Consider the following 19,554-nt stretch of genomic DNA (forward strand, 5'->3'; position numbering starts at 1 on the left):
AAAACATTGGTCTGCATCTACCAGCTACAGCTCCATTCTGGTCAAATGGAGAGACCCGCTCACAGGAGCATGGAGAGGACCAGACCCACTTCTTACAGCAAGAAGAGGGTTTGGATGTATATTCCCTCAAAATGAAAAAAGACCTCTCTGGGTACCAGCGAGAGATATTAAATATTTACCCCAACAAGGGGACCATGATGATAATCTATCTAGGGAATGATTCATCTCTGAGGATGGCTCCTCTGTTTTTCCCCTCAGGACAACTTAGACAGACCGGGCCCTCCAGGAATGGAAAATCCTGGTTAAAAAGTCCTCACTGCTGTGCTCATCGCTGCTGCCTTGGCCATCACCATCTTTAACATTACCATCATCATACAGGATCTGGTAACCAACCTACAAAAAGTACCATAAATGGCCAATAATAGGGCGATAATCATGATCCCCCTTTTTCTGCTGGCCATCAACTGGGTGATGGCCGAGGGCTGCTGGGCCCTGGTTCCCACCCCACATATATTCTTACCCTTTTTTCTCTCCAAATCATCCCTAATATTTCTAATGTCCATCCCATCCAGCCATCAAGGATTTGGAGATCCCAATGCTCTAGCAAGACAAATGGATGCCAAATTTGGGAAGCCCTGTGATTGTCAGGGCAGAACTTATAAGGCCTACAGCTTCCAACAGGGATTGGTTACTCAAAAGGCAGATTGTAGAGACCGTCAGGCCCACCTAGTGTTCAACCTCAATCCATACAATCCGTCAGTCAGACACCAGAGCTGGGTCTGTATCCTTAAACCTAAGATTATTCCCATTATTAATAGCAATCCAGGCCCTTGTCCCTGTTCCTCGTTTTATCCAACCATGCACGCTGTCTGTTACCAAATGGCCCAACAATGTTCTAATCCCTCCAATAATAAAACCTATTGGACGGGAGTCAGGGAACATAGAACCCCAGTCCCCATTGAAGGAAGAAATTTACCATCCTCCCAATGTTATGGTATACCTGGGGAATCGGTGTGCTGGAAACTGGAGGTTCCCATTGGATATTCTGATGGTGGTGGTGTCCAGGATAAAGTCCAAGAATTAAGGGTCCACAAAGAAATAGAACAAAGGATCCAAGCTTTATACCCTGAGCTCAGTTATCACCCATTGGCAATCCCAGATGACATGGGAGAGCTAGATCTTGATCCCCAGACCCAGAACCTACTGGAGCTAACCCTCTCGTTACTAAATCAAACTGCCCCTCAGTTAGCTGAGGATTGTTGGCTCTGTCTGAGTGTCAGGCCCCCCCGACCCATTGCAGTGATTGTTAACTCTTCTGGTACAAGAGATTTCATCTCACCGCATAATTGTGCCTTAATTCCCCCATCCAGGTTCAGCCCCTACCAATATCACCTGGCTTCTGCGTTTGGGCCTCACCCTATCCTAACACCTCTCGGGTTGATGCTGGAAGTGTTCCCTTTACATCCTGTGGCTCAAATATCTAGTGATCAAGGATTTGGAGACCCCAATGCTGCAGCAAGGCAACTGAAGGCCCAATATGGAAAGCCCTGTCCAGCCCCTGCCAATATCACCCGGTTCCTGCGTTTGGGCCTCACCCTATCCTAACACCTCTCGGGTTGATGTGGGAAGTGTTCTCTTTACATCCTGTGGCTCAAATATCTCCACATTGACTAACATTGATTCCTGCCCCCCTGCTGGTATGATCCTGGTTTGTGGAGGAGGGTGGGCCCACAGCTTCCTGCCAGCCAACTGGACAGGCCTTTGTGCCCTCGCTGTCTTGTTTCTGGACATAGACATTATACTGGGTGGTGAGCCCCTCCCTAGTCCTTCCTTTGATTATATAGGAGTAGGATCAAAAGAGCAATTCAAATGATCCCCCTATTGGTGGGCTTAGGAATAACTGCAGGAATAACCACAGGGACCACAGGGTTGGGAGTGGCCACTCATATGCACAGGAAACTCTCCCTACAATTAATCCATGATGTACAACTTCTCTCTGATACCATCCTAGACATCCAAAAACAGTTAGATTCCCTGGCTGAGGTGGTCTTACAAAATAGGAGGGGACTAGACTTACTAACTGCTGAAAAGAGAGGGATATGCTTATTTTTACAGGAAAAATGCTGCTTTTATGCCAACAAGTCTGGAATCGTCCAAGATAAGATTAAAAAACTCCAGGAAGATCTAGAAGAGAAAAGGCGAGAGCTCCAGGAGAGTCCACTCTGGACCGGAGATACATTATCAGAGATTAGGCCAGTCGGCCAATGATCCATATGAACCTTCCCTCCAGGAACTCTGTCAAGAGGCCCTGCCCCTCGAGAGTCTTGACTCCAGTGACAGGTAAGATCCCTCCCAGGCTGATGAACCCAAGACAGGGGCCATGAAAGACTATCATGGTTACCCAAGGACGGGCAACTTCAAAACCTGAGGAGGGACAACATAAGACAGGACTCAAGACCCAGTCTTTCAGCTGAGCCCCATGTTACTCAATGACAGGTAAGATCTCCAGATGGAGACAACATAAGATAGAAAACATGGCTGATATAAAAACAAAAGGGGGAGATGTCGGGACTGCCTGAGGGCAGCCACACCCTGGGCCTATGGGTTCCGGAGCGCTTCTGCAGCCTGACCTAGAGTTGGCCCACATGTCCGGTCACTTTCAATTCTCGCCAAGAAGGCGCCCAGCACAAGTCAAGGGGGAGGGATGGGAAAACTCATCGCCGACATAAGATTGGCTCCACTTGGCCCTGCCTCACTCCTGGCGTACAGAGGGTGTGGCCCCTCATCCCATAGGTCCACAACACCAGAAGCAACTGTCACTTGCGGTTCAAACTTCCCGCTGTGAGACTTTGCCTTTAAATACCTGTGCCTGCTGCAATAAAGTGTGTTCCTGCTCTGACTCGACAGACACCCGGCTCTGTGTGTTCCTTTTGAGCCGTGCACTCACAATCCCGCTCAGCCCCAAGGGGAGAAGCAGATTATCCGCTGGCTCCGAGGATCTCTCTTTTTCCCTCCCCGCGTGTCGGAACCAACAATCCATTTACCTGAAAATTTCATGATTTCATCTTTCTTTAATTCTGAGTAAAATTCCATCATAGAAATGAACCACATTTTCATTATCCACTCCTCAATTGAGGGACACTTAGATTGCTTCGATCTCTTAGCTATTGTGAAAAGAGCAGTAACAAACATGGATGTACAAGTGTCTCTGCAATAGGACGAGTTCTTTGGGTATATGCCAAGGAGTGGTATAACTGGGTCAAATGGTAGGTTCATTTGTAGTATTTTAAGAGTTCTCCACACTGCAGCCCCACCAGCAGTGGATGAGTGTTCCCCATTCTCCACATCCTCTCCAGCATTTGGTACCATTTGTTCTCTTGATCTTAGCCAGTCTGACTGGGGTAAGGTGAAATCTTAAAGTGGTTTTAATTTGCATTTCCCTGATTGTTAGTGATGTTGAACATCCTTTAAGATGTTTCATAGCCATCTTTACTTCTTCTTATGAAAACGTTCTGTTCAGCTCCTTAGCCCATCTTTCAATTGGGTTGCTTCTTGTTTTGGGTCTCTGTTTTTTAAGTCCGTTATATATTCTGGTAATTAAACCTCTATCAGATGTATCGCTGGTGAAGATTTTCTCCCATTCTGTGGGTTTTCTGTTTTTTTCCTTGGTTGTCTACTTTGATGTACAGAAGCTTTTTATTTTAATGAGGTCCCACTTGTTAATTCTTGCCCTTGTTTCCTGGGCTATTGGTGTCCGGTTTAGAAAGTCCTTTCCTACACCTATATCTTGTAGGTTTTTCCCAACGTTTTCTTCAAAGAGTTTCAGAGTTCATTGAGGTCCTAGAGTCATCTGGAAGTGACTTTTGTGCAGGGTGAAAGATAGGGGTTTAGTTTCATACTTCTACAAGTGGAGATCCAGTTTTGCAAGCACCATTTGCTGAACATGCTGTCTTTCCTCCAGTGAATATTAATGGCCCCTGTGTCAAATATCAGGTGGCTGAAACTGCATTTACTCATATTTGGTTCTTCAATTTTTTTCCATTGATTTATGGGTCTATTTTTGTGCCAGTGCCATGTTGTTTTTGTGACTATAGCTCTGTAATACAGCTTAAAATCTACTATAGTAATCCCCCCAGCATTGCTCTTAGTGTTCAGAGTTGTTTTGGTTATCCAAGGTCTTTTGTGCTTCCATATGAATATTAGGATGGTTTTTTTCCCAATTCTGTGAAAAATGTCATGTGGATTTTGATTGGCATTGCATTGAATCTATAAATGACTTTTGGTAGGTTGGCCATTTTCACAATATTAATTCTTCCAATCCATGAGCATGTGAGGTGCTTCTATCTTCTGATGTCTTCCTCAATTTCTTTCTTTAAAGATTTAAATTTTTCATTGTAGAGCTCTTCAGGGTCTTTCTTTGGTCAGGTTTATTCCAAGATATTTTATTTTATTTTTTGTAGCTATTGGAGTGTTTCCATGTGCTCTTTCTCTGATTGCTTGTTATTGGTATATAGAAAGGCTACAGAATTCTGTAGGTTAAGGGGTGGAATTTTTGATGTCTCTTAGATATAATATCATATCATCTGCAAAAAGGTATAATTTGATCTCTTCTTTTCCAATTACTACTCTTTTAATTTTCTTCTCTTGTCTTATTGCCCTTGCAAGAGTTACAAGTACTATGTTAAAGAGAAATGATGATAGTCAACAGCCTTGTCTGGTTCCTGATTACAAAAGGAATGCGGGGTGGAATTTTTGATGTCTCTTAGATATAATATCATATCATCTGCAAAAAGGTATAATTTGATCTCTTCTTTTCCAATTACTACTCTTTTAATTTTCTTCTCTTGTCTTATTGCCCTTGCAAGAGTTACAAGTACTATGTTAAAGAGAAATGATGATAGTCAACAGCCTTGTCTGGTTCCTGATTACAAAAGGAATGCTCCCAGTTTTTCTCCATTTAGAAAGACGTTGGCTGCGAGTTTGTTATATATGGCTTTAATTATGTTGCAGTATGTTCCCTCCAGTCCAGTTCCCTCTAGGACTTTGAATATAAATGCATGTTGAATTTTGTCAAAGGTTTCTCTGCATCTATTGAGATGACCATGTGGTTCTTTGAGCCCATTTCATTTATGTGATTTATGACGTTTATCGACTTATGTATATTGAACCATCCCGGCATCTCTGGGATAAAGCAGAATTGATCAAGGTGGATGATCTTTTTGATGTGTGCCTGTATGCGGTTTGCCAGTATTTTGCTGAGAATTTTTGCATCTATGTTCATTAAGGATATGGATCTCTAGTTTTCTTTTTTGGTTGTATCTTTACTTTGGTTTCATAGAAGGAATTTGGTATTTCCCCCTCCATTTCTATTTTTTTAATAAATTAAGTAGTATTGGATATATATCTTCTTTAAATGTCTGATAGAATTCTACTGTGAATCCATCTGGGCCTAGGACGGATTCACAGTAGATGGAGTGTTATGGGTCTGTTTAAGATGTTAATCTCTTCTTGGTTTAGTTTTGGTGGTTCCCATGCCTTTAGATATCTGTCCATTTCTTTTAGGTTTTTAAATTTAGTACCATATAGGTTTTAAAGTATTCCCTTATAATATTCCGTGTCTTTCTGGTGTCTGTTGTGTTATTTCCCCTTTCATCTCTGATTTTGTTGATTTGGAACTGCTCTTTCATTCTTTTGGTTAACTGGGCTAGCAGTCTGTCTATCTTGTTTATCTTTTCAAAGAACCAGCTCTTGGATTCATTGATTCTTTGTATTGTTTTCTTTGTTTCGATTTCATTAATCTCTGCCTTGAATTTTGTTTTTTCTTCTTGCTGCTGCGTTTGGGTTTCATTTGTTCCTGCTTTTCAAGCGTCTTGAGTTGAAATTTTAAATCATTTATTTGTGTTCTTTCCGATTTTTTGATGTAGGCACTTAGAGCTATAAACTTCCCTCTAAGGACCGCTTTCAGCATGTCCCAGAGGTTTTGTTGTGTTGTATTACCCTTTTCATTTAGTTCCAGGAATACTTTCTTTCTTAATTTATCTTTTGATCCATTCATCATTCAGGAGTGTGTTGTTTAATCTCCATGTGTGCATGCGGTGACTAGGGCTTCTTCCGGTGTTGATTGTAAGCTTTATTGCATTGTGGTCTGATAGAATGCATGGAATTATTTCAATCTTTTTGTATTTGTTGAAGTTTGTTTTGTGCCCCAATATATGGTTGATTTAGGAGAAGGTTCCATCGGGTGCTGAGCAGAAAGTATGTCCTTTGACACCTGGGTGGAATACTTGGTAGATGTCTGTTAGGTCCATTTGATAAATGGTATTGTTTAATTCAGATGTCTCTCTGTTAACTCTCTGTCCTGTTGACCTATCTAATGGAGACAGTGTGGTATTGAAGTCCCCTATTATTAATGAGCAGGGATTAATCTGGATCTTAAAGTCCTGTAGTATTGTTTTTATGAAGTTGGGTGCACCAGATTTTGGAGAATATATGTTCATGATTGTAATATCCTCTTGGTTTATTGTTCCTTTGATCAGAATGAAGTGGCCCTCTTTGTATCTTCTGATTAGTTTTAGTTTAAAGTCTATTTTGTCAGATATTAAAATCACAGTGCCTGCTTTTTTCTTAGTACCATTTGCTTGGTATAACTTTCCATCCTTTCACCTTAAGATAGTGCCTGTCCTTGAAAGTGAGATGAGTTTCTTGCAGACAACAAAAAGATGGGCTTCATTTCTTAATCCATTCACCTGGTCTGTGTCTTTTGACTGGGGAGTTCAGTCCATTAATATTTAAAGTTATTTTATAAAGATGTGTATTGAATCCTGTCATTTTTATTTCTGTTTATAGTCTTGATATAGCTATACTTTTCCACAGTTACACCTTCATTGGATTTCTTTCCACAACGCGTTCGGTATAGTCATTCCTTTCTTCAGCTCTTTGTATTGCTTCCAGAACTCTCTGAAGGGCTGATTTTGTGGACATGAATTCCTTCAGCATATTTATGTCATGAAAGATTTTTCTTTCACCTTGACTATAGTAGACATTTTGGCTGGGTATGGTAACTTGGTTGGCATCTGTGATCATTTAAAACTGGGAATACTTTGGTCCAGGCTCTTCTGGATTTCATAGTTTGCACTGAAAATTCAGCTATAATCCTAATGGGTTTTCCTTTATATGTGACTTTTTTCTCTTTTGCAGCTTTCAGTATTGTCTCTTTGTTTTATACATTTAGTGTTTTACTATGATGTGCCATGGAGAGTTTCTTGTCTGGTGCTGTTTGGTGTTCTACATGCTTCTTGTATTTTTACGGGCATGTCTTTCTTTAATTTTGGGAAATTTTCTTCCATGATTCTGTTGAACATCTGGCCCATGCCATTATCTTGGGATTCTTCTCCTTCCTGTATGCCTATGATTTGTATTTTTGGTCTTTTTATGATATCACACAATTCCTGCATATTCCATTCTTGTAATTTCTTAAATTTTTCATAATCTTTGCTTGAGTGTTCTAGTTCATCCACTTTATCTTCTAGTCTTAATATTGCTTTCCATTTCGTTCATCCTATTGATGAAGCTTTCTCCTGTCATTTCTAATTGGCTTACTGAGTGTTTCACTTCCTTCTTCATTTCAGCCTGAGTAGTCTTCAATATTTCTAACTCTTTTCTGAGTTCATTCAGAAGTTTATCCCTATCTTCCTTCAGTTCTTTGATTTCTTTGTGTGTTCTTTAAATTCACGGAATTCCTTTATCATGTTTATAATTGTTCTTTTGTGTTCCATATCCTGCATTATCTCTAGGGGGTTCTCATTGTACTCCTCTAGAGGACTATTGGTATTTGGTGGGGATATGTTATTTTGTTATATGTTTCGTGTTATGATTTTTTTCTCTGTCATTTTGACATGTGAATTTCTTTTGTAGCTTCAGATTCTTGTGTGAGACTCAAGCCTTCAAGTTTAGGTATGCTTCTTTTTGTGAACTTTATCTGTCTTTGTGGTTTACTTTTGGGGCATGAAAACCTGGTTGGTCTAGGCTTCAGGTTCTCTCTTTTGATTTTATATTGGAGTGGCCAGATTGCTTTTGTCTTCAGGAGTTCCCACAGAGGCCCAAGTCAGATGAGGATCAGATGCTTTCAGGCTTTCTCCTAAGGTCTGGATCCCTCCAGGAAAGCTTTTAACCTCAGGAATTTGGGGGTTGGACTGCCCTGGGAGCCGGGCCCAGGAAAGATGCTGGTCTAGGTCAGCTGGTGGCCCTGCCACCCAGAGATGCAAAGGCAGATGGGGGCAGGAAGCAGTCCCAAGGACTCCTAGGGACTGCGCTGAGGAGCTGGGTTGGTCCTGGAGAGAGGCCTGTGGGTAGGAGAAAGGCCTGTGTTGGTTCCTCCAGGCCCAGAGAAGCAGAGGGAGGTGAAGGTGGGGCCAGGCCTAGAAGCAGTGCTCCCTGGAGAGAAGCCTATGGGTCAGAGAGAGGCCTGAGTTTCAGAGAGAGCGCTCTTTCTGATTTTTAATATAGGCACTTAGAGCTATAAACTTCCCTCTTAGTACTGCTTTTAAAATGTCCCTGAAGTGTTGTTGTGTTGTATTTTCCTTGTCCATGGATTCCACGAATACTTTTTTTTTCTTAATTTCTCCTTTGACTCACTCATCATTCAGGAGTGTGTTGTTTAATCTCCATGAGTTCCTGTAGTTACTAAGGCTTGTTCCAGTGTTGAATTTAAGATTTATTGCATTGTGGTCTGATAGAATGCATGGAACTATTTCATTTTTTTTTGTATTTTCTGAAGTTTATTTTGTGGCCCAGTGTGTTGTCAGTTTTTGAAACAATTCCATGGGGTACTAAATAGAAAGTGTGTTATTTGGTGCTTGGGTGGAATATTCAAAAGATGTCTGTTAGGTCCATACTATTACTGAGTTGGGATTAATCTGTGTCTTAAAGTCCTGTAGTGGTGTTTTTATGAATTTGGGTGTACCAGAGTTTGGTGCATATATGTTCATTGTAATATCTTCTTTGTTAATTGTTCCTTTCATCAGAATGATTGGTTTTAGTTTGAAGTCTATTTTGTCAGATATTAGAATTGCAATCCCTGCCCGTTGCTTGAAAGATTCTTTTCTATCCTTTCACGTTAATGTAGTGCCTGTCCTTGAAAGTCAGATTTGTGTCTTGCAGATAAGAAAAAGATGTATATTTTGTTTCTTTTTTTATTTATTATTGTTTTTTGTGTGTGTATGAGTGTCGTGCCTGCATGTATGTGAGTGCACCCATGTCATGCAATGCTACGGAGGTCAGAAGAGGGCTTCAGATTCCCCTGGAACTGATTTGTATCTGCCATGTGGGTGCTGGGAATCGAACTCAGGTCCTCTGCAAGAGCAGTCAGTGCTCTTAACCACTGAGCCATCTCTCCGGCCCCTATTTTTTGGTTTTTAATCCATTCAACTAGCCTCTGTCCTTTGACTGGGGAGTTCAGTCCATTGATATTTAAAATTATTATTGAAAGATGTATATTATTTGCCATCATTGTCATTGCTGTTTGCCTTCTTTGTCTAAGTTTGTGTTTCCACAATTATACCTTCATTTAGTTTCTTTTTGTTGCCCCTAGGGTATATCTGTTCCTTTCTCTGTTCTTTGTATTGCTTCAAATATTCTTTGAAAGGCTGGTTTTGTGGACATGTATTTTTTTCAGACTATTCATGTCACGGAAGATTTTTCTTTCCCCTTCAACTGTAATAGACATTTTTGCTGGGTATTGTGGGTTGGCATCTCTGTTCATTTAGAACTTGGAACAATTTGGTCCAGGTTCTTCTGGCTTTCATAGTTTGTATTGATAAGTCAGCTGTAATTCTGATGGGTTTTCCTTTATATGTGAGTTATTGTTTTGTTTTGCAGCTTTCAGTATTCTCTGTTCTGTTCATTTAGTGTTTTCACTACAATTTGCCGTGGAGAGTTCATTTTCTAATTTTTTTTTTTTTTGGTCTTTTTGAGAGAGGATCTCCCTGTAGCCTCTGTTGGTCTGTAACTCACTATGTAGACTAGGCTGGCCTTGAACTCATAGGCATCTGCCTACCTCTGCCTCCCAAGTGCTGGATTAAAGGCATGTACCACCACACCCAGCCTCTACATGCTTCTTCTATTTGTATGTGGATGTCTTTCCTTAATTTTTGGAAATTCTCTTCTACAGTCCTGTTTAAAATATGTTCAATACCATTATCCTGAAATTCTTCTCCTTCCTTTATTCCCATGATGCATAGATTTTGTCTTTTCATGGTGTCCCACATTTCCTGCATATTCCATTCCTGTGTTTTAATTTTTTTCATAATCTTTCCTTGTGCAGTCCAGTTTTTCAACTTTATCATGCAGTTTTGATATTCCGTTTTCCATTTCATTCATTCTGTCAGGCTTTCTCCTGTTGATTCAAATTGGCTTATTGAGTTTTTCACTTCCTTCTTCATTTCAGTCTGTTTTCATCAATACTTCTCTTTTGCGAATTCAGTCAGAAGTTTATCCCTATCTTCTTTTAGTTCTTGGATTTGTTTGTGTATTCTTTAAGTTCACTGAATTCCTTGATCAGGTTTATGATTTTTTTTTAATTCTGTGTCCTAAGTTATTTCTAGGGGGTTCTACTTGTGGAACTTTTCTATAGGACTGTTGGTGTTTAGTGGAAACATACTGTTTTGGTTTTCTGTATTATTAATTTTAAATTGTGATTTTGGCATGTGGATTTCTTTTGTTGTGATTCTGGTATGAAACTCAAGCCTTCATTTGTTGAGTTGAATTCTGCTTCTGTTGGTATTATTGGTGTGCCTTGGCTGTTTTCTTATTGGGTATATAAAGCTGGTTGGTCTAGTTTTCAGGATCTCTCAGTTTTCATTTTTGAGGTCACTGATGGCTTCAGATCAGCTACTCAGGAGCTCCCACAGAGGCCCAAATCAGGCTCAGTCAGGTACACTCAGACTTCCTTCTAACATCTGGACCCTACTAATGGACATTCACAGCACAGTTTGGGAATTTCGCTAAGGCAAGGTCTGATTTAGGCACTCTCAGGCAGTCTTCTAAGGTCTAGGCCCCTACTATAGTCCTGGAAAAGTTGGATCATCACCACGTGGAGGCTGGATCCAGGCACTGTCAGACCTTATTCTTTATTTTTATTTTATGTGTGTGAGTGTATTGTCTGAATGTATGTAAGTGTACCTGTGTCATGTAATGCCCACAGATGTCAGAAGAGGGCATTGAATTCCCCTGGTACTGACATTAAGGATGGTTATTAGTTGCAATGTTGATTCTGGAAATAAAACCCAGGTACTCTGAAAGAGCAGTCAGTTCTCTTAACCACTGAACCATTTTTCCAGCCCCTTAATCTCATTAAGTTTAGATACAAAATTTGTCATCAAGAATTAAAGAACCCAGAGGAAAGAGCAGTTTGAGGATACGTAAATAGGCCTTCAAAAAATAATAGAGAGCTTGAAGTCTGGGGTGGGGGGAGTAGTAAAGTGGGAGTGAACATGGAGGAGAGGGTTTGAATGTGATCACAATAAATTGTATGAAATTTTTTTTGATTCACTTAAAATACTTTAAAAGGAGAAAAAAATCAGAAATGGAAAGGGAAACATTCCAAAAGAGCCTGAGAAAATTTGGAAAATACTAAGTACATACTTTAAAATTCTATATTCTACTACACTGGACAATCTATTCACTTCATAATCTCATGTCTACTCTCTAGCTTCCATAGTGATGGAAGGTGCTATGTAACCTACCTGAAGAGAAAATTTATTCATGAACCTTACCAAGCTATAAATTCTGTGAGCTAAAATAACTAGCCTGGAAAGATATGCCCACTGGTACAAAAGCAGCATGAACATTATAAGAGTAACTGTCCTGGTTTGTTTCTTCATTGCTGTGACAAAACACTCTGACCACTACCAACTTGGGGAGGAAAGGGTTTATTCAGCTTACATCTCCCAGGTTGCAGTTCTTCTGGGAGCCCAAGGTAGGAACTCAGGGAAGGAACCTGGAGACAGGAGCTGGAACACAGGCCATGGAGGAACACTGCTTACTGGCTTGCTCTCCTGGCCCCTGCTCATACTGCTTTCTTCTGCAACACAGGCCCACCAGCCCAGGGGTGGCACCACCCACAGTGAGCTGGGCCCTCCCATATCACTCATCAAGAAGATGTCCCTCAGACATGGCCACAGGCCAGTCCAATAGAGGAAATTCCCCAACTGAGGCTCCCTCAACCCAGGTGTGTCAAGTTGACACTAAAGCTATCCAGCACAGTAACCAACAACTAATTGGATTTAAAGTGTAGTTCATAGAGTGGAGCGCATACCTTACCTTGATATCAGAGCTAGGAACCTGTGTCTAGACTTCCCACAGACTGGGAGAAGTCTAATATAACTATTCTGCTAAATATATATGATATTAAACTAATTTATAATGATATATTGTTATACCCATAGATTAATGCATCTCTCAACTCTCAGTAGAGAACCGCCCAAATACAGCAGATGGTGATTAACATAAAGAACCACAAACTAGCCAAATGTACTAAGAATAAGTGGCTGCAGAATATTTATCCCTGAATAGGACATCTATATGAAACTTCTGCCTCCCATGGCTCAGGGATTATTGTAGAAGAGGCTGCAGAAAGATTCTAAGAGTCAGAGGTGGTGGATAACCACAAGGAAACAAAGTTTTCCATACAGTTGGGCAGCTACTCCTATGAACTCACAGTCATGCTGATAGCATGCACAAATTCCATGTAAGTTCAAGCCAGACAAAATTCCAGAATGGACACGTGGAAGCAGGTAAAAAAAAAACACTCCTACCTGAGAAACTATTGGCAATTGATGGCAGTTGAGAAGGGACGATTCAGTCATGTTAAGGATGAGACTTTTAATAGGTTGACTAGGCTCCAGTGGGTAAACCCACACCAAAGGACACTTTGGGGACATAAACCTGGCTCTCCTGACTCCCCCATCTCTCTCTCTCTTTCTCTTTCTCTCTCTCTCTCTCTCTCTCTCTCTCTCTCTCTCTCTCTCTCTTTCCTTGGTGGGGGTTACAGGTGCAGGGCAGATATGGGAGGGACTCTAGATATCTTTAGTGTCAACCAGGGAAATATGAAACAAATAAACCCTTTCTTCCCCAAGTTGGTAGTTGTCACAGTGTTTTCTCATGGCAATAGAGAAACAAACTAGGACACCAACATAATACTAAATGGAGGAAAATAAAATATTTCTACCAAAACCAGGAATAAGACAAGGATTTCTTCTCTTTCCATTCCTGGTCAATATAGTTCTTGAAGTTTTCACTAGAGCAATAAAACAAGTGAAGGAGATCAAGGGGAAACATTGGAAAGGAAGAAGTCAAAGTATCCTTGTCTGCCAATGACATGATTCTATAAATAAAAGACTGTAAAGACTGCCACAAAACTCCAACAGCTGATAATCACATTCAGCAAATGCCAGTGCCAGCTGGCCAAGATGGACAGTACCTGAAAGGGGGAGTGAGGATTGAAAGAAAAAACAAGAGACAGAGAAAAGATACTTGGGAGGATTGTCAGTAAAGACTGCCGCCCCAGTTTATTTTTTCTCTGCCTTTTTGTACAGAAGAACTCAATTAGTTTCAACAGCTGTTTTTCCCACCTGTATCTGAGGGTCAAGGAGCAGTCAAATACTTGCTGTGAACTCCACCATATAAACACATTCCTCCTGACTTGGCAGATTAGGTCAAAACACAAACTCCAAGTAAACAAGCAAGCCTGCCACAGCTCAATGTACATAATGGATTAATAGCTCCCAACAAGCAAAGCAGCCGCTATGAAATTAACACAAAAATTAGTTTCTTTATTATATGACAACAACGAACTAACTGATAAAGAAACCAGGCAAACAATTCCATTCATGATAGACTCAAAAAACATAAAATATCTTGAAATAAATGTAATCAAGGAGGTGAAAGTCCTGCACAATAAAATTTTAAGACATTGAAGAAAGAAATTGGAGAAGATACCAGAAGATTGAAAGACCTCCCACAGTCATGGATCAGTAGGATTAATATTATGAAAATAACCATCCTACCAAAAGTAATCTACAGATTCAATGCAATCGCCACACATTTCAATAGATTTCTTCCCAATAAATGAAAAAAAAATCTCAAATTTCAGATGGGAAAATATAAGATAGCCAATGTAATCCTGAATAATAGAAGAAATGCTGGAGGCATCACCACCTCCAATTTCAAATTATATTACAGAGCTACAGTAATAAAAACAGCATGGTGCTGGCATGAAAACACATAATGAATTGTGGAATAGAATAGAGAACCCAGGCTTGAGTTCACACACAGCCCCCTGACTTTTCACAAAAGGGCCAAAATGCACATTGGAGAAAAGACATTTTCAACAGATGGTGCTGGTCAGACTGGATAGATATATGTAGAAAAAATGAAATAGCTTATTATCTCTCACCCTGCACAAAATTCAACTCCTAATGGATCTTCAATATATGACCTGATGCCCTTAATGTGACAGAGGAGAAGTTAGGGAATGCATTGGAATTTATAGACACTGAAAAGGACTGTTATAGACAGGATTTCTATTACACAGGTAATAAGTCCAAAACTTGACAAAAGGAACTTCATGTAATGGAAAAGTTTCTGTACAGCAAAGGACATCAAAAGTCAAGGGAAGCAGCCTACAAAATGGGGAAAAAAGTCTTTATCAGCTATACATGTGATAGAGTTAGTAGAGAGCATGTACCAAGGACTCAAAAAAACTGACATCAAGAAAAAAACAATAACCAGTGAGAACAGAGAGATGGCTCAGCAGTAAGGAGCTCTGACTGCTCTTGTAGAGGAGCTGGATTCAGTTCCCAGCACCCACATGGCAGTGAACAACTATGCATAACACGAGTTCTAAGGGATGTGACACCCTCTTCTGATCTCTGCAGGCATTTCATGACATGGGTGCACTTATATACATGCAGGCAATACAATAATACACATAAAATAAGTAAGAATTAAATATGTGTAAAATTCTAAGAAATTTGGGTATGGAATTCTTTTTTTCTTGATTAAATAGTTCCAAAGTTCTTTTAAGAAAGCCTTTTTTCCTATGATCCTGTGGTTTCTATGACTGAGTCTATTTATGTGATGTGTTACAATTATCACTTTGTATGTGGTGAACAATCTCTGCATCTCAGCAATAAAAGAAAAGCTTCTTCATGGTCAATGATATTTTTGTTGTGTTCTTGAATTCACATCACAAGTATTTTACCAAGAACTTTTTCATCAGACTGATGGGTCTATAGTTTTCATTTTTGTTGTATCTTTATTGTTAAGAGAGCAGCAACAAACACGGATGTATATCCTGATTTGCACATTAAGATGAATCCTTTGGGCATATGCCAAGGAGTGGTATAACTGGATCTCATGATAGATACAGTTTTAATTTTTTTCAGAGTTCTCCACACTGCTTTTCATAGTAGTTGCATGAGTTTGCGTTCATTCCCACCAGCAATGAAGGAGAATTCCCCTTTCTCCATATCCTCACCAGCATTTGGTGCACTTCATTCTCTTGAACTTAGCCAGACTGACTGGGGTAAGATGGAATTTCAAAATGGTTTTTATCCGCATTTCTCTAATTACTAAAGTTGCTGAGTATTTTTTAAGGTTTTCTTCACTTATTTTAATTTTTCATTTGATAATTCTATGTTCAGGTCTATAGCCCATCTTTTTATTGGATCACTTATTTTCTTGTTTCTTTGTTTTTTGAGTTCTTTGTATTTTCTGGATATTAATCCTCTGCAAGATGTGTAGCTGGTAAAATTTTTCTCCCTCTCAGTGGGTTTCCTCTTTACTTCCTTGGTTATTTCTTTTGCTGTACAGAAATATTGTAGCTTAATGACATCCCACTTACTGATTACTGACATTAATGACTGAACAGCTCACGTTGAATTTAGAAAGTCTTTTCCTATGCCTATATTTTGGAGAGTACTGAAAATGTTTTCTTTCACTTTAAGAATTTCAGGTTTTATATTGAGGTATATGATTCATTTAGAGTTAACTTTTGTGCAGAGTGAAAGATAAGGGTACAATTTCATTCTGCTACAGGCGGAGATCCAGGTTTGCCAGCACCATTTGTTGAAGATGCTCTCTTTCCTCCATTGTGTGTTCTTGGCACTTTTGTCAAATATGAGGTGGCTGAAATTGCATGTACTAATATTTAGGTCTTCTATTGTGTTCCATTGATCTACATGTCTATTTTAGTGTCTGTACCATGCTCTTTTTAAGACTATAGCTCTGTAATATAGTTTGAGATCCTGTAGAGTGTGATCTTCCCAGTATTGTTCTTTTTGCCCAAGATTGCTTTAACTGTCTGGGGCCTTTTGTTATTCCATATGAATTTTAGGATAGTTTTTTTTAATCTCTGTGAAGAATGTTGTGGGTATTTTTATTGGTACTTCATTGAATCTATAGATATCTTTTGGTAACATGGTAGTTTTCACAATATTAATTCTACGAATTCATGAGCATGGTAAGTCTGTCCACCTCCTGGTGTCTTCCTCTATCTCTTTCTTTAAAGATTTAACTTTTTCATTGTAGAGATATAAATGTCTTTTGGTAGGTTTATTCCCAAACATTATTTGGAGATGATTGTGAATGGGAGGGTTTCCTTGAATACTCTTTGTGATTGCTTGTTATTGGAATATAGAAAGATTGCTGATCTTTGTAAGCTGATTTTGTAATGTATGAGTCACTTATAACAGTTTTCTGGTGGAATTTTTGGCTGGGATCCCTTATGTGTAATATATCATCTGCCAATAGTGATAATTTGACCTCTTCTTTTCTAAATAGAACTTCTTTAATTCCCTTCTCTTGTCTTATTGTTTTAGCAAGAGTTTCAAGCAGTATATTGAAAATGAGTGGAGATAATGGACAGTCCTGTCTGGTTCCTGATTTTAATGTGAGTGCTTCCCATTTTTCTTCACTTGGTATGATATTGGCTATGGGTTTGTTGTATATAGCTTTAATTATGTGGAGGTATGTTCCTACAGAACAATTCCTTCTAGGACTTTTAACATGAATGTATGTTGGATATGGTCAAAGGGCTTTTCTGCATCTATTGAGCTGACCATGTGATTTTTGTGTTTAAGTCCATTTATATATTTTCTTACATTCATTGACTTGCGAATATTGAACCATCCCTGTATCTCTGGAATAAAGCTGACTTGATTATGGTGGATGATCTTTTTGATATGTGTCTCAATATACTTCACAAGCATTTTATTGAGTATCTTTGCATCTATGTTCATTAAGGATATGGGCCTATAGTTGTGTGTGTGAGTGTGTGTGTGTGTGTGTGTGTGTGTGTCTTTACCTGGTTTTGGTATTAAAGTGATACTGGCTTCATAGAAAGAGTTTGAGAGTTCTCTGTTTTGTTTTGAATAATTTAAGCAGCATTGGCTGTAGATCTTTGAATTTCTGGTAGAATTCTCCTGTAAATCTATCTGGGCCTGGACTTTTTTTAGTCAGGAGGTTTTGTATTACTGTTTCAATTTCCTTATATGTTATGGGTCTGTTTAAACTGTTGATCTTTTCTTTATTTAGCTTTGTTGGTTCCTATGATTTTATATATAGTCATCTATTACTTTTAAGCTTCCCAATTTAATGGAGTATAGGTTTTAAAAGTATTCCCTTACAGTGTTCTGGGTTTCCCCCCCCTTTGGTGTCTGTTGTGCTGTTTTGTCTCCGATTTTGTTAATTTGGATTTACTCTTTCATTCTTTTGATTAACTAGGCTAAGGGTCTGCCTGTCTTGTTTAAGCCTCAAGGAACCAGCTTTTGCATTGATTGATTTTTGTATTGTTTCTGTTTCTATTTCATTAATTTCTGCTCTGATTTTTATTGTTTCTTCTCATATACTAGTTTTGGTGTTGGTTTGTTCTTGCCTTTCCAGAGTCTTACATGACATTGTTTAGTCATTTACATGTGCTCTTTCTGATTTTTTAATGACGGTACAAAGAGCTAAAGACTTCCCTCTTAGGGCTGTTTTTAAGGTGTCCCAGAGGCTTTGTAGTGTTGTATTCTCATTTCATTTAGTTCTTTTACTTCTTTCTTAATTTATTCTTTGACCTATTCATCATTCAGGAGTGTGTTGTTTAATCTCCATGAATTTGTGTAGTTACTAGAGATTCTTTTGCTGTTCATTATAAGCTTTATTGCACTGTGATCTGATAGAATGCATGGAATTATTTCAATTTTTTCATTTGTTGAGATTTGTTTTGTGTCCCAGAATGTGATCAGTTTTAGAAAAACTTGCATATGCTGCTGAGTAGAAAGTGTTTTCTTTGGTGCTTGGGTGGAATATTCTGTAGATCTGTTAGGTCCATTTCATGCAAGATATTATTTAATTCAGATGTCTCTTTACTTATTCTTTGTCCAATCGGCCTATCTATTGGAGAAAGTGGGGTATTGACATCACCAATTATTACTGATTTGAGGTTAATCTGTGTTTTAGAGCCCTGGAGTGCTATTTTAAATGAAATTAGGTACACCAGAATTTGGTGCATCTATGTTCGTGATTGCAATGATTCTTGATTGGTTGATTCTTGATTCTTGATTGCATGATTCTAGATTGGTTGTTACTTTGGAATGAAGTGACCCCCTTTATCTCTTCTGATTAGTTTTATTCTGAAGTTTATTTTGCCAGATATTAGAATTGCAACACCTGCTTGTTTCTTAGAGCCATTTATTGGAATATTATTTTCCATCCTTTCACACCAAGGTAATGTGAATCCTTGAAGAGGAGATGAGTTTCTTGAAGATAACAAAAAGATGAGTCTTCTTTCTTGATCCCTTCTGTTAGCCTATGTCTTTTGACAGGGGAGTTGAAACCATTGATATTTAGTGTTATTATTGAAAGATGTGTATTGGACACTGTCATTTAACTTCTTTGTGTTTGTGTTCTGCCTTTACTTATTGATTCTTCCTTGTTCTACATGCCTTAATTTGCATCATTAATTATTTATGTGAGATTTCTCTGATCGTTTATTTATTGATTGACTTGTTTCATTTTAAAATATGCTATTTCTTACAATTTTGGCTATGAATATTATTTTTTATCAGTATTAAAAATTACATTAAAACTATTCTACAGTTTTAACTTATTTAGATTTTCTTTTTATAAATTAAAAAATATTCTACTCTCAAAATTGGCTGAAAATTTTTAGGTTTACAGTTGAAATATTACAGTTATACAGTATTGTACTCAGTACAAACCCTTTAAGACATAAAATTAAATGAGGTTTTAACCTTCAAAAATATCTACATTTCATTATTAAAATACACACTTTCGTACAGAAAAATTCCTTTTTAATGCAATTGACGCTAAGATGTTTGCACATGTTTCTAATCTCTAGATATCTGATTACTACTAGTCACAGTTGGTTACTTTCTGAGCTCCTTGGCATCTGAGCATGGTCATCAAGCATACATACAACTAGCTCAAGGAACATAATATATGTCTAGGCAAGGTTTATCTGTGAACATTCCATCTTTGCCCAAGATTTAT

Source organism: Nannospalax galili, unplaced genomic scaffold, assembly GCF_000622305.1.
Source record: "Nannospalax galili isolate Female #2095 unplaced genomic scaffold, S.galili_v1.0 scaffold5, whole genome shotgun sequence".
Lineage (NCBI taxonomy): Eukaryota > Metazoa > Chordata > Mammalia > Rodentia > Spalacidae > Nannospalax > Nannospalax galili.